Source organism: Mus caroli, chromosome 14, assembly GCF_900094665.2.
Source record: "Mus caroli chromosome 14, CAROLI_EIJ_v1.1, whole genome shotgun sequence".
Taxonomy (NCBI): Eukaryota; Metazoa; Chordata; class Mammalia; order Rodentia; family Muridae; genus Mus; species Mus caroli.
The window spans coordinates 51,780,799-51,805,358 of record NC_034583.1 but is presented as its reverse complement, the minus strand read 5'-3'; the positions used below and the strand labels follow the sequence as shown (position 1 = coordinate 51,805,358).

At 45.4% G+C, this 24,560-nt stretch overlaps 1 pseudogene; it reads left to right on the top strand.

The window, feature by feature from the left end:
• The first annotated feature begins 5,345 nt into the window (after positions 1 to 5,345).
• Positions 5,346 to 24,560, top strand: part of LOC110308961 — a 30,338-nt pseudogene continuing 11,123 nt past the window's right edge.

The following is a 24,560-nucleotide window of genomic DNA, read 5'->3' as shown; positions in this document are numbered from 1 at the left end:
ATACATGGTTCACATTGGTTGTCTACTAAAAGCCACAACACAGTCCTCAAGGCACGGTCATCTTGTCACTTATAATTGAGGGGAAGAGGAGAGTTCAGCGGGGTTGGATGAGTGGCCCAAGGTCATCCAGTAAGTGAGGCCACCAGGATTTGATCACATGCTCCAGCTTTTAAGCAGGAGATGGAGGCCATGAGTGACTCCTCCAGGGTTCAGGGGGTGCTGCTGTGTTCAGTTTACTGAAAGCTCCCTCCCATCCCCAAATTCGCAGTGGTTTCTAGGAGGAAACAAGAGAGGCTGGGAAGCATCTTTCTGGAGATTTTAGGACTTTTTCTTGAGAATCTTCCTTGGTGAGCTAATTCTTCCAAAGAGACCACAAGCAATAAATTTCTCCACCTCCTAATAACGATTCTATCAAGGGACTAATCCATCTATTATGTCAGAACCCATATGACTTAATCATCTCTAGAAATGCTATCACAGATGCACCCAGAGGGTCACAGTATTAGTTAACCTCCCTCAAAGCAATCAGGTGGACAATTACAATCAGCCAGTCCCAAGTGTGCAGTGGAAACAGCTTCAAGAGCTCACACACAGACCCACCTCTGTCATCACAACCCATGGCACTTCTAAAGCCTTGCTTCAAGCTCACTAACCCCTTCCCCGATTTCCCTAAGTATCATCAAGAAGACATGGCTTCATATTTGCCATCACCACAAAGCATGAAATGCACCCACTGTTTTAGCACCAGGAAGATTGTATATTAATGAGTGGGGGCAGTGGTTTTTTTTAACTTTATTTACTTTGAGACCTCCCAGAGAACTATCAATGAGATACTATCTAAATGATAAAAATAATCAGAATAACAATGCTAATCCATTATTTGTTACTGGTTATATGCTTTAAAGCATATTAATTGAGGAATGTTATTAACAAAATATACAAAGTTGAGCCAGTTTCTTAAGTTGGGGCTCTGACAGTCAGGGCAGGTTGCCAGTTCTTTCTGGTTGTTGTTATGTTTTATGTTCAACAATGATTTCTCACCACTCCAAAATTCTGAGCAAACACTCAAAAAGCACCCTAGCCCATGACCATGGGTTTGAAGTAGATCACGTGATCTGATTGAGTTTCACCCCTGACCGAAATCTTCCATTTTAAACCCCAAGCAATTTTTTTCCTTTTTCCCAACTAAAGTCCAAAGCCCAGAAGAACAGATGGGAGAGAACAGGATGACTCATTGCTTGCTTGTAAGTAGCCTTGAACAATGAGGAACAAAACAAAGAGCATTGTATTCTGGGGGAATCTTAAAACAGAGAGAGCACAGATGGAAGACTCGTTGTGAGAACATCAGGGGTCTCCAGGGCGGATGGACAAATGAGGCTCGAGGGCAGTGGACTGGCATCAGTCAGACTCTTGGAAGTGTGTCATGCCGTGGTAAAGGTGAGCATCTGAACAAGGGTTCTGGCACCTGCACGATGAGCTACACTAAGATGTGTGAACCACTCCCTGAGCATGTTTCCAAGTGAACCCGGCAATGTTTACGAGTAATAAAACTGGTGCCTAGCCCTGTGCCACAGTAGTTTTCTAAGCTTTACCTACTGTTAAGTTACTTTTCTCCTTGCTGTGACCAAACGCCTGACAAAATGTATCGTAAACGCAGTTGGGCTGGCCGAGGAGACGGTGGCGCAGTCTGTAAGGTGCCTGCTGCACAAACACAAGGATTTGACGTTGGATCTCCAGAATCCACACAGGAAGTGAAACAGCAACTGACCGTAATCCCAGGCTGGGGAGGGTGGGGTTGAGGAAGCAGAGGCGGGTGGATCTGTGAAGCCCCCTGGCAGCCACCGTGGCTGAGCCAAAGAGCTTCAGGTTCAGTGAGATCTCAATTCCAAAGCACTTTCTTACGGTGGAGATTGATCCAGGAAAGACACCTGAGGGTGTCACATGGGAGATCACACACACACACACACACACACACACACACACACACACACACAGGGTTGGGGAGGGGACAGAGAAATAGACAAAGACAGAGACAGAGAGATAGAAAGACAGAGAGACAGTGTGTGAGCAACTGAAGGGAGGAAGGATTCATTTTCATTCACTGCTTGACAGGACATCGTCCATCTTAGTGCGAGCGACATAACGGCAGAAGCTAAGGAGGCAAGTCAGTTAATCACCCCCAGAAATGCCTTCACAGCTGAGTCTGCATGTCTTCTAGGTGATTCTAAATCCAATCGATATGACAGTGGCTGCGAGTCTGGGAAGGAGAGAACAAGTTTTGACTTTAGAACTGAGTTATAATCCTACTGAGTAGCAGTATGACTTCGAAAAAGCTACTTTATCTCCCTCAGTCTTGGGGCTTGGGGGATTTTGTTGTTGTTGCTGTTGAGGTATAACGTAAGTATTATGAAGCACCGAAATCTCTTTTTTGCTTGTTTGTTTCTTCTGTTATTAAAAATAGACTTTTTTCACTATTACAATATATTTTTAGTTACAGTTCTCGTCTCCTCTTCATTCCAGTTTCTCTTCCCCTCACCTCCTCTCTGGGTCCACACACTCTTTCTGTCTCTCCTTTGAAAACAAGCAGGCATCTAAGAAATAATAATAACAAATTAAAATAAACAAATGTGAGCCAGGCGTGATGGCGCACGCCTTTAATCCCAGCACTCAGGAGGCAGAGGCAGGCGGATTTCTGAGTTCGAGGCCAGCCTGGTCTACAAAGTGAATTCCAGGACAGCCAGAGCTAGACAGAGAAACCCTGTCTTGAAAAAACAACAACAACAAAAAACAAAAAACAAATATGACAAAACAGCTAAACAAGAAAAAAAGGCAAAGAAAAGGCAGAAGAAGTGAATATATAGGTGCAGAGACACACGCCTGAGCACTCAGGAGTCCCATGAAAACACAAAGACAGAAGCCATAGTACATATACAGAGGCCCCGTGTGACAGAAAACACAACAAAACAAAAACTCCCTGGATCAACATTTTGAGACAAAGACCTTCCAAAGATGTCCCTGAGTTCCTTTTGTGGTGGTCAGCTACTGCTGGGAGTCTGGTCTACCCTGAAGAGTAGTTTGTTTCCTTAGTGAGATACCCTTGGAGAAATTAATTTTTCATTTATGAGTGGCAATCAATTGTACATAGCTTCAGGGTCCAGGATGAGGGTGTGTCCACTTCTCCTCTCAGCTCTAGGGCCCTGTCTGGTGCTGTCCTGTGTGGGCCCTGTGCAGGCTGTCACAGTCTCTGTGAGTTCGTATGTGCGCCAGCCCTGTTGTGCCTAGAAGGCCTTGACTCTGTGGTGTCCTACATCCCCATTGGCTCTTAGACTCTTTCCATCTCCTCTTGGAAGAGTTCCCTGAGCCCTGTGGGGAGGGATTTGAAGACACCCTTTATAGGGTTGGGTATTCCAAGGTTTATCACTCGCTACAATGTGTCTAGCTGTATTCCCCTCTGCTACAGGAGGAAGCATCTCTGATGATGACTGAGCAAGACACCGATCTGTGAGTATAGCAGACTGTCCGTCCTTAGGAATCATTTTATTGCTATGGTCCTGTTTCAGAACAGTATTATTTAGTTTCCCCCTAGGTCCTTGGCCTATCCAGACTCAGGTTCTTAGCAGCATTGGCTATGGGTTCCTTTGACTTAAGGTCTGGGCCTTAAGTCAAATCAGATATTGCTTGGTTACTTTCGCAAGTGTCACTTTTGGACAGTGTATCTTGCAAGCAGGTCCCTCCTGTGGATCTGGCTTGTCATTTACCTTTTTCCTTCGGTAGCAATGAAGTGTCTAATCTTTCCTGTGAAGCTGAGTGAGTGTGTATGTTAGAGTGTTGGATGAGCTCTAACGATGCCTGTCCCCTGGTCTCTGTGGGTTCGCACGATCCCTTATCCCCGAGTGCACACAGAATCTGTGACTTGAGCCTAAACACAGGACATGGTATGGAGTAAGATGTCATGAAATGATCATGTTATGTTATTATAAAACCCCAGTATGGTGGCACAGGCTATAACCAAGACTCTTGGATGGTGGAGGCAGGAGGATCAGAAGCTCAAGGTCATGTTCAGATACACACAGTACATTTGAGGGCAGTCTAGGCTACATGTGATTCTGTCTCCTAATAATTAAATTTAAATAAATAAATAAAACCAATAACAACAAGACCCAAGTTAGCATATTACCAGTTTGATGGAGTGGTTTGTGCTGAAGAAAGCTCACTTGAAAGGAACTGTGAGCAGCCTTTGGGTCTTGAAGGCAGTCTCCAGTCACCAGCTACCAGGAAGCTGCAATGCTTATTAAAACACAGCCCCAAAAGGAACAAAAACACAGCCTAGCCTATTTATCATCATCATTACCATCACCACCACTGCTGCCACCACCACCACCACCACCACCACCACCACCACCGCCATCATATCATCATCATTATTATAGATTGTGTGGGTGTGTGCATGTCACGGCAACTTTTGGAGAAATTGGTTCTTTCCTCCCTGGGCTAGAACCCAGGTTGTCAGGCTTGAGAATGGGCGTTGTCATGGGTTGTCTCACCTTCCTGTCCCACTCCCCCGTGTCCCCTCTCCATAGCCCGTGACTTGATTATAGCCTTGTGAGGCCTGAGCAAACATGCAGCTAGCTAAACCCAGGCTTTTGACCCATGTAAACTGAGAGTAATGTGTGTGTGTGTGTGTGTGCGCGCGCGGCTGTGTGTGTGTCTATGTCTGTGTTGGTTTAACCTACTATGTTTTTTTGTAATTTGTTCCAGAGTATAGAAAAACTAATAGAACACCAATGTGACCACCACTCAGATCAAAATACAGAACACGGGCTGGACAGTAGTTAAGATCCCTTGCTGTTCTTCCAGGGGACCTGAGTTCAATTCCTACCATGCACATCAGGAGGCTTTCAAACGCCTGTATCTCCAGTTAGAGAAAACCCATCTCTCTCTTCTGACCTACATGAGCAGCCCTACACACGTGTGGCAAACACACACACACACACACCACACACACACACACACATACATACCACATAAATAAATTAAAATATATCTTTAAACAATACAGAATATTTTTAGATTCTCAGGAAAACCCCTCATTCCCAATATCCTAAGAGCAAGCTTTTACCAGACATCTGTCACCATAAGTTACTTTTTGTTTGTCTTGTTTCTGAACTTGGAGCCCGAGGAATCGTGCAGGATAAACTCTTACATCTGACTTCCTGACTTCCTTTCTTAGCAAGATGTGTGAGAGATTTGTTCTTGTGGGGGAGCTATGCAGCACTAATTCTCTTTTTATGCTGTGCCCTTTTCCAGTGCTTATAGACACTGGGTCTTTGCTACATTCGCTTATCATGAACATTCTCACAGACAGTGTGGAGGGCATCGGTAATTTGTATTCATTTAATCTTCACTTGACTGTGACTCCTTCCTCCAGCTGCCCTTAGTGACTTCCAGGGGACAGGAAGAGATCATGCCGTGTGATGTCATTTTTGACTTCTAGAGAACAAGAGGAGTGTGCTGGGGCATTGAGAGTACCAATCTATTACCCGGTAAGTTGGAGTTGCCCAGCTCCCTGCCTGGTCAGGCTTATGCCGTGGACTGCAGTACAAATGGATCATGAGGTCACGAGTAGAATCTATGTTCTTGTGAAAGGACTTGTGGAAGGCTGCCTGCCCTTTCTGTAGGCCAAGGCTACAAATGTCAATTCTGTGAGGAATCTCCCAGACAGCAAGATGGATGGAGCCCTAATCTGAAGCCTTTCAGCCTCCAGAACCAAGAAAGAATGGCTTCCTGTTATCTCTGAATTGCCCACGCTTGGGTATTTTATTGCAGCAGCCGAATGAGCCAAAAGAGAGTGGAAGAGGCTGATTGCTTACGCTGTCCCTAAATTCAAAGGTGGAACTTTGATGGGGAGTAGAGCATGAGGTGGGATTCCCTTGCATGTGGGGTTACTGCCTTCCTAAAAGAGACCCCAGAAAGCAATCTTGCTCCTTACACCACGAGAGGACACAGGACCAAGACTGACTCCAAGTTTTCCAACGCCTTGATGCTGGATTTCTCAGTCTCCCAAACTGTGCGGCACACCCAAACTAGCTGTTTGACGAAAGCAGCCTGGGCTGACCCAGCGATGCCACACGTCACCCGTCATCTGTGGTCACTGCTCCAGGAGGTGCCCACCAGCTTTACAAACTGTGTCCCTTGGGAACGAAAGCACGCCTCACCAAGGCTCACATTTGCCTCTCTCGTCGCTTCCCCTAGTGATGGGTGGCAAGGTCGGTTTTAGATACCTAATGTGTGCTAGATTCTTGTTTCATTTGTTTCTCTTTTGAGACGGTGACTTGCATGGCCTTGGGTGGCCGTAAACTCTCGACTTGTAGCTAAGGATGTCCTTGAACTCCTGCGTCCACTTCTCAAGCTCTAGACTTAGATAAACAAGTCACCATACTGAGCTTACACTTGTTTGCTTTTGAAACTGTCTCACAATGTAGCCAACTCTGGCCAGGAAACTGTGGTGAAGGCTGCTCATTCCTGTTAGCCTTGAAATCGTGATCCCCCTGTCTTAGCCTTCTGAGAGTTATGCTTCTTCACTTATATGTACAGCCATGCCAGGCTCTTCCGGAAGCATTTTACCTGTTTGAACTCACTCAGTCCTCACACTGACCCTGTTTGGTAGGAACTGATAAATTCTCTTTTTCATAGATGCCGAAGCTGAGGCCTCTGTGAGAAAGCTAGCATCTCAAAAAAAAAAAAAAAAAAAAAAAAAATCAAAGCCCTCCAAACCAGGTTCTCACTAGGTAGGCCTGCCTGGCCTGAAACTCACTATGTAGACCAGATTGATCTCAAACTCACAGAGCTCTATTACTTCTTTCTGTCTCCCCAACACTGAGATGAAACATATGTGCTACCATGGCAGGCAGAGCTGACGTCTTAGCCCCCGCTGACATTTGAACCAAGGTGTCTGAGCTCAGATTCTACTTGCCTACAACACCAAGCCCATAAGCAGGCATTGCCTTCTGGGAATGTAAGCAGAGCCAAAATCAGAACAAAAGACTAATTGTGAAAAAAAGATGATTAAAGGGCCAGCAGGTAGGGCTATAGGTCAGAGGTCAGGAGCTTGTGTAGCATGTAGGAAACATCAGGGATAAATCAGTATAAAGGTTCCTAAGCATAGGGGCGGCTGGTGTCGATTGAGCTTTAAGCTATAAAAATAGCTATTTTCATTTTCTTCCCAATGGACTTTGCATTACTGTTCCTGCTAGCTTTGAGCTGTTGTCTGGGGCATGCTTTACCAGCCTGGAATTTCATCTCCTTATTCAAACTTCCCCTACAGGGGAAGGTCATTGTGGCTTTCATTTTACAGTAGGAAAATGGGGGCAGAGAATACTTAAGCAATGTAGACTGAGAACTAATTGAAGCTTGGAGTCTAGCTCATTGGTCGGGCTTGGCCAGCACGTGCAAACCCCTGGTGTGGTGGTTTGAATGAGTCGGTCCTCCCCAGGCTCATAGGGTTAAATATTTGGTCCCTAGTTGTTGGAAGTGTTTGGGAGTTTTGGCCTTTTGGAGAAGGTGTGTCACTCAGGCAGGCTATGAGGTTCAAAACACTCCTCCCCCAACCCTCTCCCCAGGATTCTTCCCTTCTCTGCCTCACAGGTGTAAGTCAAGCTATGAGCTTCCAGCTACTCCTGCTGCCATGCCTTTGTCACCACATATTCTAAGGGCCTGAAGCTGTAAACTGCAATTAGACCCTTTCTTTCCTAAGTTGCCTTGGTCAGGGTATTTTATCCCAGCAATAGAAACTAAGTAGCAACTAAGTATCCAACTAAGAACCTAAGTAGTAACAATAGTATCTAAGGTAGCAGGATTCTATGCTCAACACAGTGAAAATAAGCCAGCAGAGAGCTGCCTGGCTCTCAAAGGTCAGGTGCACCCAGTCCCAACATCTAGTTGTAAAAGGAGTTCTGTCCGCTCACAGGTTAGGTCTCCCAGGGCTGCTTCAGGAAGCAACTGGGGTCTATAGATCTCAAACTAGACTTTGTTTCTGAAGGGGGATGATTTGCATCAGGTCTCCTAACCCATGTGGGTGTTTACATTTTCATCTGAAATGAGGATCCCATCTCTTCCCAGACTCACCATAGGAATGGATTCAAATATGGCTTGGAAGGGGACTTGCCAATGCCCAAGCAGGAATCTTGCAACGGCTATGTGACAACTTGGGTAAGCCTCCGTGCCAAGTGGTTTAGTTAAATATCAGTCTTAAGATGTTGCCAGCAGTTCATTTTTAAAGATTTAGTTAACACTTAAGCCTGTGGACTTTAAGTAAAGTAGATGGCTCTTGATAATGTGAGTAGATATCTAGTCAGTGGAAGGCCTTAAGAGCCAGGATTGTCAAATATGATTGGAAGCCATCAGAGAGTCTTCCTCTAGCAGCAGATAAGAAAGGGTGAAGAGACCCACAGCCAGACATGATGCAGAGAGAGAGAGAGAGAGAGAGAGAGAGAGAGAGAGAGAGAGAGAGAGAGAGAGACTAAATTGGGAGTCTCCATCCTATATCTCACATGGCTCACAGAGACTGAAGCAGCAAGCATGGGACCTCCATGGGCCTGCATCGGATCCTCTGCATATCTGTTAAGGCTGTTAGCTTGGTGAGTTTGTAGTACCCCTAACAATGGAAATGGGTGTGTCTCTGACTCCTTTGTCTGCCCTTGAGACTCTTCCTCCTGTTGGGTTGCCTTATCCAGACTCGAAATGAGGGCTTTCACTTTGCCCCATTGTATCATGTTTTGTCCTGTTTGGCTGTCATCTCTTGGAGGCTTGCTATTTTCTGAAGATGAAATGAAGGGTAAGTAGACCTGGGGAAGAGAGGAGGTGGAGAGCAACTGGGAGGTGCGGAGGGAGTAGAAACTGTGGTTGCGATGTATTATATGAGAGAATAACCTATTTTCAATTTAAAAAAAAAATCCAAGATTGTCATTGCCCAAAGAAGAGGATTTGGCTGTCAAGAGGTGACAACCATTAAGCAGACAGAAGAGAGCTAACTGGGAATGGTGTGGTCTTTTAGAATCTCAAAGCCCACCCCCAGTGACACCTCTTCTCCAAGAAGGCCACACCTGCTAATCCTTCCCAAACACTTCCACCAACTGAGGACCAAGTATTCAAACATATGACCCTTGTTCATTCTAAGCACCACAAACACACAAAAATATATGGATATTCATATCTGTTATCCCTTCTGAGAGCAGTACCCCCAGTAACCCATGAATCTCCCACCAGATTACTCTTCCTCATGTCCTTTTTTCAAAGGACATTGCTTAAAATTGAACCTGGGATGCTGGACGGTATCAGGTCACTGAACTCTGTCCCCAGGCCTACTTTCACTTTTTATGGGTGACAGGGCCTCACTAAATTGATCAAGCTTAGCTCACACTCTTAGTCCAGGAAAGCGTTGAACCCATGATCTTCCTGCCTCAGCCTCTGGAATGGTTAGGATGACACCACCACTGAGCCCAGCTTAAACTTAGTTCTTAAAGGTCTCACTATGCCAGCACCACTACAGTGAACACCAGGCCTTCTACACACTACCACAATTAAGCCATAGCACTGGGGTATATCTCTGGGTTGCCCTCACTTAACCACCCTGCCTACCTTTGAACAGTTAGTCAACCTCAGATCTCTTCTTTGTAATTCTACCCCAGGAAGGATCCAGGCCTAAAGCAGAAACACAAATACTTGGTGTACACACAGAGGTGACCAGTGTCACAAGCGTGATCCCCAATATGATTGAGCAGAGGCTAAAGCAAAGGGAAGTTGGTTGGAGAGTTGAGAACCTCAGCGAGCTGCTGATTCAGTCCTGCTGTTGATATTTTGGCCGAGAGAGGCTTCACGGACCAAACAACTTGGAGAAGGAAGAATGTGACAACAAGAGAATGCTGGCCTACCAGTGCTGTGTAGAGAGATTTGGGAGGCCTGAGGAGGGTGGGATGGCAAGGAAGGGCAGGGACTTTGATGTTTATTTCCCGAGAGTCCTTGTTTATCATTCATGATCTCCATGAGTCTCTACCAGGAAGGGCTCTGCCTTGTGCCGCGTGAGAGAACTCTGATTTGGTGGTGACTCGTTCTCGAGGAATGTAAACTCCATCCACAAACAAAGAGGCAGCATGTGGGTTTCAATTCTGTGCGGGACCAAAGGAAAGAATGATGGTGACTGAAGTAGTTGGAGAGCAGGCTGCTGAGAGATCCACCAGGCCAGCTAGGATTTAAAGTAACCCTTGTCATCCTGAAGGCCTGCTAAATGAGACTTCTGTTGGGGTAGTCAGGGCTGGAGTTGGGTCCTTGCTGAACCAGAAGAGGGTTAGGCATTGCTTTGGTTCTTCAGTTACACGAGAACATGTAATATCAGTATTGTTGTATAAATAAGATTCCCAGGAGCTCAACGTTACAGATGGGGTTTACCAAAGAAAGGAAAACATCATCCATTTGAGATGGGCATAGAATAGAAGCTGAGCCAGCTTTGGGAGAAGAAGGTGCAGAGAGAAGGGGCTAGTTGCAGTACACTATCTCTGTTGCTGTAACAAAATACTCGAGACTAGGCAGGAAGGCTGTTCTTTCCCACGGTGATGCCATTCACCACTATGAGATGCAGCCAGGGCCTTCACCGAAGCTGAGCCACCAGATCTTGGACTAATAAGATTATAGATCTACTCTCAAAATTAATGTTTTTTTCTTTATAAAGTACCCAGTCTCAGGTATTTTGTTATAGCAATAGAAACAAACTAAGATAGCCAGTTGATTTCTGTTTAACTTTGGTTTCCACTTTGTACTCTGATACAACAGATTCATTTCTGTGGAAAGAAACTAAGCTTTACTCTGTAAAACTCAACACAAAACTACCTGGGTTCAAAACAAGGCGAGGTTGATGCAGATCCCACAGACTCTTATAAGCTTATTATCTGAGCTGTAGTGATGATTCTAAGTGTGTGTGCTGCGCGTGCACGCGCGCCACACACACACACACACACACACACTCACAAAATAATGGAATAAGAAAGGAAAGACTTGAGAGTCAGGTCTTGACCTAGTGTTTGCTCCCCAGTGCACTCTAACAATAGCTAACAGATGAAAGGAACTCAAATAGCCGCAGACAGACAGATGCAGCAATAGAATACTTGGATGCTAAAGGCTGGGTCTAAAGTGTTCCTCCTTAGACCTGTATGTTAAAGGGTCAGTTTCCAGAGTGCTGCTATTAGCATGCCTGTTGTTTTGTTTTGTTTTGTTTTGCTTTTTGTTTCAGTGTTGAATGTTGAACTCAGGGCTTCATATGTGCAGAGCCCCAATCCCTTCTCTCTTCACACTTGATTGTCTTGAGGACGTGTCACAGTAACAGAAAGCTAACTAACATCAGGCAGTGGGAACATCAGTCAACCTTAAGAAGAACCTTCCTACAGGCTACCCTACCACCTTAAGGATGTTATGTTAAATGAGATACTCAAGTTTCAACAGACACACACTGTGTGACTTCACTGAGACAGAGGTGGAACAGCAGTCACTGGGAGCCTGCATGGAAGGGAGGAGGGAACAAGCGTGTAATGGATACAGCATCTCAGGCAATGGATGGTGGTGATGGTGCAGAACCCTGTGAGTGTATGTATGTCTATGCTTAAAATGGCCATGATGATAAATTACATTCTGTGTATGTCTTCGTTTGGGTTGTATTGCTGTGAAGAGACACCATGACCAAGGCAACTCTTACAAAGAAAAACATTTAATTGGGGCTGGCTTATAGTTTCAGAGGTTCAGTCCATTATTATCATGGCAGCAAGTATGGCAGCATCCAGGCAGGCCTGGCACTGGAGGAACTGAGAATTCTACATATTAATCAGAAGGCAGACAGAAGGAGATTATCTTCCGCACTGGGCAAAGCTTGAGAATAGGAGATCTCAAAACTTACCCTCACAGTGACATACGTCCTCTAACAAGACCACACCTCCTCCAATAATTCCATGCCTCCTAATAGTGGCACTTCCCAAGGGACAAGCATATTCAAACCACCCGAGTGTATTTACTACAATTCAAAAATGCTGTGGCTAGTTCATAGAAATGGGCCAAGTGGGGTGGGTTAACGTGGCTGAGAATGAGAAAGAAAAAGTGCCACAGATGGAAGAACAGTCTCCCCTTGCTGGCTGAGCCTGTCTGTGATGGCCCAGTGCACAGCCCAGAGTCCAGCCCTCGGCCAGGCATCTCCGTTGACTCAGTGTCCTTAGTCTCCCTTAGCAGTGAGGATTGCTCTGAAAGCCATTAGGGAAAGAAGTCATTGATACACATCGAGAATCCCAAAATGTGTCCTTTCTACCTCCATGGGAATGAGTTCCTATTCTAGGACAAAAACAGTGTCTTGGCACGGTCATTTAGAGAGGCAGAGGCAGGCAGATTTCTGAGTTCAAGGCCAGCCTGGTCTACAGAGTGTGTTCCAGGAGAGCCAGGGCTATACAGAGAAACCCTGTCTTGAAAAACCAAAAAAAAAAAAAAAGACTGGAAACTGTTTAGATGATCAAAATGAGGGGAGATGGTTAAGCCTGTCTGAAGTTGTGTGTGTGTGTGAAGTTGTTTGTGTGTGAAGTTGTGTGTGTGTGTGAGACAGACAGACAGACAGACAAACAGACAGACAGACAGACAGACAGACAGATTGCCTGACAAACACAGAGAGAAATGTAAGTGCTACAGCAGGTAGAGAGCTTCAGGACATACAGAACACAGCCAAGCACAGTGGGAAATCTCCAGGGACAAAAATATGTACTAGTTAAATGCACAACAGAATTTTTTTTCAAATACCTGTTACAAGTGAGAAAGTTGTGTGCAATTATTAGAAATTTCCCCAGCTTTCCAAGATGATGTCATGAATAAGAACATTCCAGAAGCTATTTGCAAACTGTGCTTATATCTATGTGGATTATCACAGAGGCCTATGCATTTTTCTTTCTAAAGCTTTGTAGCTCAGGCTGCAGACTGCACGGCACTTTATCACCTTAATAAGCATAAGCAGGTCCTGTCTCTAAATGGAAGCCAATAATTTCTTGGTAGACTTGCCTCCAGGAAAGCCAGGAGCAACCACAATTGTATTCGGTGTACCACTTGCCTGGTGACTGGAATCAAAGCCCAGCATAGCAAAGGAGGAGAGAAGAAAAAAGCTGAGGAGAAGGCTCAGTGTGTAAAGTGCTTGCACATATGCATAAAGACTCCAGTTCAAATCCACAACACCCCCATAAAAGCCGGCTCATCGGGAATCCCAGTGCTGAGGGCAGAGACAAAGACTTGCTTAACCCAGAGCTCACAGCAAAGCTATATAGCCCAATTGGTGTGCTCCAGGCTCAGTAAGAGACCCTGACTCAAAAAATAAGGTGGAGGGTTGGAGAGTTAGCTCAGTGATAGAGTTGCCGGGTTTTTTTCTTAGCTGGGAGTGGGGAATTTAGAAATAGACACCCAACTTTGATCTCTAGCTTCCATATGTGCAAAAGCACATGTGTGTGAACATACATGCACCACCACACCATGCAAACATGCATATATCACATATACACAGTAAGATGTTAGAAAAGGAAGAGACAGTGAAGGAAGGAGGGAAGGGAGGGGGGAGCAAGGGAGATGGGAGGAGGGAGGGAGAGATGGAAAGTGGGGGAGGGGGAGAAGTGGGGAGGGAGGAAAAAGGAAGCTGTCAGCTCATTCCAGGAAGGAATAGACTCCCACAGCGGCTCTCCACACACTCTCCTCTACCCTGCCTTCTTACCTGGGCCTGCTAAACAGGTTACTATGTCCTCTGGGCCCACAGATGAGCCCGGGTAGAGGGACACACAGGAAGGACACTTCCTGTGGATGTATTTCCTTTCGCCTAAAGTAGTGTTTCTCAACTTTCCTAATGCTGTGCCCTAATAGAGCTCCTCCTGCTGTGGTGACCCCAACCAAAAAATTATTTTTGCTCCTTCATAACTGTAATTTTGCTACTGTTAATGAATTGTAATGTAAATGTTTTTGGAGATAGAGGTTTACCAACAGGTTGAAAGCTGCTGCCCTAAAGGATTAGGCATTATACTTTATTCATAGACTGCAAAGTCTGTTTGAAATCTTCTTACCTAATCACAATGCCCCCACTCTAGATGAAAACACTAGTTAATAACTTTTGGTGGAAAAGCAGGAGTTGTGTCTCCTCCCGTTACCCTGCTGGTTGGGTCCTGTAGTGCACAAGGCAGTAGGATTTATGCCTTTTTATGAAGTCAGCATTGCTGTGATGAAACACCATGGCCAAGAGCAAGTTGGGGAGGAAAGTGTTTATTTGGCCTACACTTCCACATCATAGACCATCACTGAAGGAAGTCAGGACAGGAACTCAAACAGGGCCAAGTGCTGGAGACAGGAGCTGCTACAGAGGCCATGGAGGGGAGCTGCTTACTGGCTTGCTTCTGGCTTTGCTCAGCCTGACCTCATATAGAACCCAAGACCACCAGCTCAGGGATGGCACCACCCACAATGGGCTGAACCCTCCCCCATTAATCACTGATTAAGACAATGCCTTACAGTGGATTGTCTGGAGTCAAGAAGGCTGGGCTACAGGGATGGAGACTCAGACCCTCTCCTCAAGTAGGACCATCAGCCCTCAGGAGTCTCAGGTTCAGAAGCCACAAATTCAACCAGCCTTGGTTTGAAAATATTAAAAAGAAAATTCCAGAAAGTTCCAAAACAAGCAAAGTTTAAACTGATCGCACACAACACAGCACTGAATTCGTCACTCTTTCACTGCCACGAGGTGCCACACCCGTGTGGCCATTTGGGTGCTCGCTTCCCATGTTCTGTGTCACGAGGCTTATGACGGCTGCATCAATACTAAAACTGTGCAGACGTGTTTTCTTGTTACTGGGATAATTACTTATGCACTATTCACTTTTTATTAGGTATTGTGAGTCCTCTAGAGATTACTTAAGGTCCACAGACATGTGTGTATATAGGTTCTATGCAAATGTTTTTCTATGTACAAAAGGAACTTGAGCATCCACAGATTTTGTTATCCTGGGATGTGGGGTCCTCCAGCTGACCCTCCAGCAAATGTGTGGCAACTGTATTCAAGTTCTATTGCCCTAGGTGACATGTTACAGCCAAAACATCTGGAACACAGGGAAGGGACATGCAAAATAGTGCTGGAACACAGAAGATAGAAGGATTTCTTCCACGGGGAAAGTCAAGAAAGATTCTGAGATAGGATGCCGTCAAGTATAAAGGTTTGTGAATATTCACAATATACTTCATGAGTCAAGTGTGGCTAGGATGTCCGACAAGGGTGTAGAGAAGACGAAGAGTTGGCATGGCCAACAAGCTACCTTCATAGATTTTCTCAGCACTTCTAATATATTAACTTCCAAACATTTCCAATTCTTACCACTCTCCCTCAAGATACTATGGCACAGGCAAACTCTGCTGGGTTTAATGTCAAAACTGGGGCAAATTTCCATCAACCAAATGCGTCCTGGTAGAAAATTAGCCCAGAATTCATGGCCCTGCTTCACTGTTCGATAATCTTTGTTTCCCTTGTTTGTCTGTTTGTTTTAGCTTTAATGAACCTCAGAGCTTCATTTTAGCTCTATATATTTGGGAAAAAAACAAAAACAAAAACAAAAAACGTCATTAGTTGCTTTCTGGAGAAAGGGCCAGGATTGACAGTGGGGACACCCAGTACTCACCCATTAGAGCTTGTGACTGTCCTTATACAAGGCTGTCTTCAAGGACAGCAGCAGCTCCAACACAATTTTTTGTTAACTTGCACCTCTAGGCATAGGTTTCCTAAACACAAAATGGAAGAGTGAACTGGCCCTCCTGATTCATGAGGAGACTGGAACCAGTGGGTTTACTGCCTATGTGGTCCTTGGTGATTGGCATTGAGAGGAGCCTAAGATGTGGCTGCCCCCAGAACATCACAGATTTTGAGACATGAATGGGTGCAGCCATTAGGAGAATTGCTCTACAAACGCAGGCACATTTCCTCAGTTCCCTGGGGATGTGCTTTCTGCCTTCATACGGCCAAACCAGATCACTTCAAAGGAAGAGTGTGACTCTTAGCAGTGACAGTCTATGACACACAGTAATATACCTGCATGGATTCTCAGTGCCTTATTGTCCACATGCAGATGGTTGCTCTTCTCCGCCCGAGTCTGTCCTCCTCACGCTTTCATTTTAAATGTCCTCGAAGGCTGAACAGGTGCTCCCTCAGAAGGGCAAGTCACACTCTTTCTGAGGGGACAAGGGATAGGTTTAAGATCTGGTGGCCTCTGCATCCTGAGTGCTGGGATTGAAAGCATGCTCCATTACACCAGGCCAAGTTGTAGACTTAATCCCTGTGAAGGGGTCCTATTTGGGAGCAGGATTTCTGTAGCTGTTGTTAAAATGAGGTTATACACAGATAGGGTGGCCTTTAATCTAACTGGTGTTTTTATGAGAAGAGGGGAGAAGAAGGCTCAGTTGAGGTGCTTGCTACATAAGCACAAGGACCCAAATTCAGGTCCTCAGTACCCATGTAAAAGCTAGGCTTGGAGGTACACACCTGTAATCCTAGCACTTGGAAGAGGAGAGAGGAGAGAGAGAGAGAGAGAGAGAGAGAGAGAGAGAGAGACCCCCGGGCTTGATGGCTAACCAGCCTTGCCAAATCAGCAAGTTCAAGATTCACTGAGACCCTATCTCAAAAAATAAGGTGGAGTGTGATGGGGGGAGACACCAATATGGACTCAACCCTGGGAGCAGGTCTGAGAAATAAAAATCTCACACTGCAGAGCCAGTCCCTGTCTTGTTGAGGACCTGAGGGGGTAACAGGTGAGGTAGATACCTCTCAAGTTCAGAACCTGCAGGAATTATTTAAACTAGCTAGTTCCAAGCTATCCAGGTGGTGGCAGTACCTCAGGAAAGGCTCTGGCCTAACCCTTCCCCTCACCCTGGATTATGCCAGTATCTTCTCTTGTGTAGGCCCACGTGGCTTGCCAAGCCTCCTGTGTTTAGGCCTTTCAAGTACAGTGAGCTCTCTCTCTGATTTCCTGTGTACCTCTTCTATGTATGTCAGTCAAACCTGACTGACCATACCATGAAAGAACACAAGACAAGGTTCCCCCCAAATGCCATCCCACTGATTGCTACATCCTACATCTCTGTATGCAAAGATCCTTCTCTATTTTATAATATGATTTTCAGGCCCAATATAAATCATCAGGGCAAGGGCTATGTTTTGGATTTCCAAATGTCAGTGAAGGGATGGACACCAGCCTAGGAAATCAATGAGAGGTGGCAGACCTTTAGGATGCAAAACCTAGAGGGAAGGAGCTAGGTCACTGGACCATGTCACTGGAAGGGATATTGACATGCAGACCATGTGCTCCCTGCCATAATGTCCTGCCTCATCTCAAACCCAGGCATCATTGCCAACTGACTGTGAACACCAGAAACCAGGAGCCAAAAGACAATTCTACAGGGCTAGCAATGGCTCACTGGCTAAGAGCACTGGCTGCTCTTACACAGGACCTGGGTTTGGTTCTCACTCACCACCGATGTGGTAGCTAACAACCATTCAAAATTCTAGTTCCAGGGATCTGATGTTCTGTTCTGGCCTCGGCAGCTGATGATCACATGGTCCACATACATACAGGAAAGCAGAAACACTCATAAACATAGAATAAAATAAATGAATCTAAATCAAATTTAAAGTAAACTATTCCAGAAGATGATGCTGAGGCTCAGAAATGCCAATGTAACCTTGGCTCCAAAGACAAAGAAGCCCAGGGCTAGGATCACGTGGTCTCATCTGAGGCCAGCCACCATCCATACTCCCTTGACAAGAAGAAAGTCTGCATCGACCTTCTCAAAGGTGTTGAAGACTTAGAAACCAACTGACAGATGAGGGAACTGAGGTCTGAGAACAGTTTTGCCAAGTCCACATGGTGACTGCCAGATGCCCATACCTGTCTCAGAGTTATGTGACCACATTGTTCATAAAAATAATGAAACCTAGTGAGCCAATGAGATTGCTCAGTGGGTAAAGGACCCTGCTACTGAGACTCACACCCTGAATTTGATTCCTCGGGATGTTCCCTGATCTCCACATATGTGTTGTGGCATGTGTGCACACACATAGGCATTCACACAGGCATTCATGCACACACAGAAGCACACGTCATCAATAGATAAGTTAAATGCAATATAAACAATGAACACATTGAATCAAACTTTCACCACTATACAGATTTGCTGTTCTCTGTGCTGGTTAGTTTTGTTAACTTGACACAAGTTAGAGCCATTTGGGAAGAAGCAACTGCAAGATGGAAAATGGCTCCATAAGATCAGGCTGGGGAAGGCCTGTTGGGCATTTTCTTAATTAGTCATGGGGGAGAGCCCAGTTCACTGAATGGTAGCCCCTCTGGTCGGGTAGCCATGGGTTGTATAAGAAAGCAAGCTGATCAAGCAATAATCAGCACTCCTCCATGGGCTCTGCATCAGCTCCTGCCTCCAGGTTCTTGCCTTGGTTTCCCTGAATAACGGATTGTATTCCATGCCGTATAAGCCAAATAAGACCTTTTCTCCCCAAGTTGGTCATGGCATTTATCACAGCAATGGGAAGTCAAATGGGACACACCCCAAATCCATTCGGTCATTTGGCATTCCTTAAGTATTTCTTGTGGTCCCCAATCTCAAGCCCATCAACTCAGCTTTGGGAAGTGTGGGACCAGCGCTCACACAACACTTGTGGAAATGTCCCAGTTCCTTCCATCCATTTTCTCCTAGCTACAAATAAGTGACGAAAGGCCTGGTTTGGCAATGAAACCCTTCAAAACATCAGATAAATAACTTCCCTTTAACAATTCCAGTATTCAGAAGGTCTGAGGCAGGAGGACTACCATAAACTCAAGATCAGTCCAACCCAGTGAGTTCTTGTCTCATACAAATAAACAAATGAAAACACTAACACCAAATTGAACAACAACAAAAACAATCTACTTAACACTGGGGTGTAACTAGGTGGTAGAGTATTTGCCAAGCTGGTTTCCATCTCTGTACACTGCCCCTCCCCCACCAAAAATAACAACAAAAACCCAAATAAACCAAACAACAAGAAATTCTACTTAGAAAAATTTATCTGCTGCAGCTGCCCACCAAGCTCAGTGTCCCGAGTCAGCTCTGTGGTTGATCCCTTTGTAAATTTAACCAAGAAACCTTTGAATCCCACTCAGGAAAGGGAACACTTTGTTTCCCAGAGATCAAAAGCTCCATCTAACAAGAAAGGTCCTAAGACCCGTCCCTTTCTTCTTCATCATGGTAGATTTGCGAGCTTTTGTGGGACTCATAAACTGGCCTGGGGTCAGGCAAATCCATCACTGCAGAGGATGCTAAACTACGAGTGGTCCCTCTCAGCATCATTAGCGTTTCATTGTGGAAGTCAGCCGGCACTAATTCTCAGGATTAACAGGAGCACATTGCTGGGAACGATTCAATCTAAAAATACCATTGGATATGAAACAAAAAAAATGAAGCACATTGTGGAATTTTATCTTTAAAATATTTTTTTGAGGTAGAATTTTGCTATGTAGCCCAGAACTGCCTTAAACCTGCCTTTTACTGCACGCTGTTCTCAAAGTCACACTCTTCCTGCCTCCGCCTCTCTAGTCCTCGGATTACAGATGTTTGCCACCACACATGGTGTGGCTTCCATCTCTGAGAGATGACGTTTTTTTCCCCCAAGAGGAACTAAAGTCCTCATAAGATTATTTTAGTTCTGAGCAGATATGATTTTAAACCTTCCTTTAAACTACAGATATTTAAAATTGTTATATTACCCTGAACCTAATTATTGCAAATCAGGAGTGGGGCATTTTAGGTCGCACACCTAAAAAAATAAATCTCAGCACTGAAAGCTGAGGCAGGAGGATTGCCTAGAGTTCAAAGTGGAGAGGAATTTTTTTGTTTTGTTTTGTTTATTTTGTTGTTGTTGTTGCTGTTGTTTTGCTTTATTCTGTTTTGTTTGATTTTTAGTACGTTTGTTGGGATTGCCTCAAGAATGTATCACAAACCTGGGACTTTAAACAACAGAAACTCATTTGCTATGGGTGGGTATTGGGAGGCTACAGTCTGGGGTCAAGAGGTTAGGGGCTTCGTGGAAGGCCAGCTTCCCTCCCTGTCATTTTGTATCGTTATTCTTCTTCTGGACACCTGACTCCATGTCCACATGGGGAAGGGACATGCTCTCTTCCAAGAACATCAATCATATGGGATCAGGGCCTACCCTAAGGACTTCATTTTAACTAATTATATCTACAATTACCCTTTTATTTTTCAAATAAGGTCATAGATTCTTAGGCTCTGAGGATTGGTTCAGGGAACTGTACCAGCCAAAGCAATGGCTAGACCAGTGGATTACAACTAAGCAAGGCAAGATTTTCACCCTTAGCTTGGCAGAGACTAGACAAGGGCCTAGTAAGAGGAAAGGCTGAGGGCTCAGAACATCTGTTTTTGTTTGTTTGTTTGTTTTTGTTTTGTTTTGTTTTAGTTTTCCCAGGTTTGAGAGCTTGAATCTGGGACCTTAGCTAGGCAACCCTTTGCCCACTGAACCTCTGTCCTGACCAACTTTATCTTGAGGGCTAGAAGGCTAGGAGGACAAGATACACATGGAACATCACATTTTTTTCCCAACTGTCCTCTGTGTCCTCTCAGGGAACCCTAGTTAATGAGAGTAGTTCCCCCATCTTTTTAAAGGAGGATTGAAAATAATCGCTAGTCATATTCTGTGAGTGGAGCTTCAGGCCTGAGACAGTGGGTTATGGCTGCCAATGGCTGACTGTGACTGGGGTTTTCTGTTCCAATCACAGGCCTCTGTTTCCTAGAGGTGGTAAAAGCTTTCTGCTAAGATGTTCCATCAGCATAGTTTCCACAACCATGGATGGAGACTTGATTATCCTTCTGTCCTCCCCTTGTTGTATTGGTCATGTGAACATGAGGCTGGGAAGTCCAGACTCCCTGGGTTGCTGAGGGAGTCTATCCCCCAGCTTAACAAAGAGGCTCCACTCAATCTCTGCCCTTCTGAAGCCATGCACAGTGCAGATTTAGGTAGGTGTCTGGCATCCAGGGAGGTAGGCTTCCTTTATAGGCTAAGGATCTTAATGAGTAAGAGCATCTAGTCTAACAGGATGGTATGTCTGAGGTCTCTATTGTCCCTCATACTGTCTATGCTCTTTTCTCCTGAAATCATTTCTGGGGAGGAGAGGGGCTTACTGATCCCGGTAGAGATCAACAAGAGGCATCGTGGCTCCAGAAATTAGTAGCCCTCTGTTGACCAAGTATTCCTTCCTGCTTCCTCCAGACAAATAACAGCAAGGGACAGAGCTAGATGAGTCCAACCCTGCATGCAAGAGCCCCTGACTCATCCTAGGACAAAGCCCTCACTGGGCAGGGGAAAAGGACTTGGACCTCTCATGATCAGCTTTCCACTAGGTTGGAGAACAGTATGAAATGTCGGGGCATGGTGGCGCACACCTTTAATCGCAGCACTTGGAAGGCAGAAGTAAATGGATCTCTGTGAGTTCAAGGGCAGTCTGGTCTACATAGTGAGTTCCAAGATATCCAGAGCTACCTGGTGAGACCCTGGCTGGGGGTTGAGAAAGAAGAAATGGAAATGTCTCCATAGATTCATGTTTTGAAATCTTATTCTGCAAATGGTGCTGCTATTGAAAAAGGCTGCGGAACTTTGTGGGGCTGGAGCCTGGGTCAGGAGGGGTAGGCCTTTGAAGGTCATACTTGGTAGCTGGCTCCTGTCCTAGTTATGGTTATATAAACAGCTTCTGCCATATTCTTTTACCGCCAAGAACTATGCTTCCCTTACTGTAGTGGGCTCAAACTGTCTGAAACCGTGAGCTGAGATAAATCTTCCCTGTTGTAATTTGATCCTGTTAGGTACTGTGACCCCAGAGAGCAGTGTCTTGGCTCACGGCACACTGCCAGGCCTTGTGGTAATTCCCCCTTCTCTGTGCTTTCATCTTCTGTAGTACAAAGAGTTCCTGGAGACCAACTGTGGTCCAAACATGTGAGACAGAAAGTTACAGAAATAAGCAGTCCATAAGTGTTGCGTAACTTTTACTACAGTAATTGTTAGTAGTGCGTATTCAAAAATAGTTATTGTTCTTAATGTCTTGTGGTGCCTACTTTATATGTTAAGCTTGATCATTGGCATCCCATAGAGTGAAAAGCACATGCTTGTTGAAACTATTTTAGGCATCCCTGAGAGATAACCACCCTTTCTGCTGAGGCGAAAAGCAGGAAAGACCTGGATTAATTACATGGGGGACATTCATGGCCAGCTGCAGTCTATGATGTAGCTTTTCAATCAGTCTCTGGGCTGATGTCACCCTTCTGGTCCTCCCAGGCACTATTGTACTTGCTCCTTTGTCCCTCCTCTCCAGCTGCACATATACCTGTCCTGGGCACACTCAGCCTTGTAGCCAGTGCTGGGGTCCATCCTGTCCAGGACTGGGGTCTAGAGTAGGGTCTGGTGAAATCGTTTCCATGTGCTATTGGTTAAAAACATCTCCTAGAGGCTCTTTCCTGGAGATATGGGCCATACCAATACCTTTGCCTTAACCATCTGTCCCATTCCCTTGCTCCTGGGACCCTAACTCCACATTCTCTTGCATCTTTCTGTGCGACACTGACTCTGCTCTCTGCCCCACATGTGTGCCCTGGGGGTGCAGTTGTCAGCTCCACCCCAGCCACCTGTTAACATCTCTGGAGCGGAAGAGCTGGGCTGCTCCACCCAGCCACCTGTGACTGAACCAACCCTCCCCTGCACCCTTTGGCCTACCTACCACCTGTCTCTGCCTATTGCATTTTACTTGTATGGCCAGATTTCCCTCCCCCACCCCCTTGCCTTCAGGTATCTCTAGCACCTGCCCCAGCTCAGCAGGAGTATCTAGTTCCATGCTGGGCTCTGTCTGTCTTCTCTATGCTCACTGACATTAACCCTTCTGTGGCTATGGGCAAAGCATGTTCATCTGTATACCATGTTGAACACACACACAGATACAGTGCCATTGGTATTTGAGATGAATTAGTTCCAAGAACTCATTGACACTCAAACCTGTGGATGCTCAATTTCCCTTTATAAAATGACTTAGTGCCTGTGTGAAATCTACACATAGCCTTCTTGCTCCAGTACACCTCTTGAATACTTAATTCAGCGTGACTGCAGTGCAGGGAGTGGTCATACTGTATTGTTAAGGGAATGATGGCAAGGGAGATCATCTGTTACATTGGGCATCGATATACTTATGTCCAAATACTCTCAACCCAATATTGGTTGAATCCATAGATGCAGGACCCATAGATGTTGAAGGATGATAGTTTTAATTCCTTAAGCTGATTCAGATAGCCTAAGATTGCTGCTGCTGCTGCCTCTTGGAGGCACAAGAAGACTTGGCATGGTTATTGAGGCTTATGCAGTCTCCATGGGCTTCATCTCACTGAGACAAACACTCAGACCCCATCCTGATTAGCTGAGCCAAGGGGATGTATCCCAGAAGCAGCTGACCTGTGCTATCTCTCTGATCTATACAGGCCTCCCCGTCTCATCCCACTGGGTCTTTGGGTCCTGGCATCCTTCTTTACACCTGACCCTGAGCCCGTCCTCTGCCAAGGGCAGCAGAAACACATTTCTGACATTGGCTCCTTTCCATCATCAACTGTGACATCCGTGTATGACATTTCTTGGGCCAGCCCTAAGTGACTTTAGATCCCCTAGTTCTCTTGTCTTGTAACATAACTCCGTACAACAGGAGAAATTCTCAATCTTTTTCTGTTCATAGGGTTCCTGGGAAACCTGCACACAGCACAGGGGAAGCCACTGTCTTGAAGTTCTGCCCTCTAGAGCAATACAGATGAACACTGAAACCAGAGCCATTCTCTACCTTTGGTGTTTGTTGTATGAGATAGGGTCATTATACTTAGCTCAGGCTGGCCTGAGAGATAGGGTCATTATATGTAACTCAGGCTGGCCTGAAACTTGAGATCCTCTTGCCTTGTCCCAGGTGCAGGAATTGCAGGTGTGTGTCACCATATCTGGCTAAATTTATTTATTTATTGGGACAGATCGAACACCAGTCTTTAGGCATGCTAGACAAGTTCTCTGACACAGAGTTACAGCCCCAACCCATCAGCCTCCACTTTCACAGATAAGTAAATGAGGCTCAGAGGTTCTGGACATTTGCCTAAGGTCACATACTAATTAAGCGGGTTTAGAGCCAGGACTTGGGCTCAGCTCTTTGGCTGTCTGACAAAGTACTCTATTACAGGGCAGCTCGAGTCAGGTTGTATTCTGCCAGCCGTATTGTGTGGTGTGTGTGTGTGTGTGACTGGGAGGGGGCTAGGGGGTGGAGGGTGGATTAACTAAACAGATTTATGGTGTTCTGCCAAAACAGCAAACTCAAGACATATTCTGTTGCTATAAAAGAATGCACGAGGCTGGATAACTTATTAAAAAAAAAGTTTACTCGGATCATGATTCTTATTTT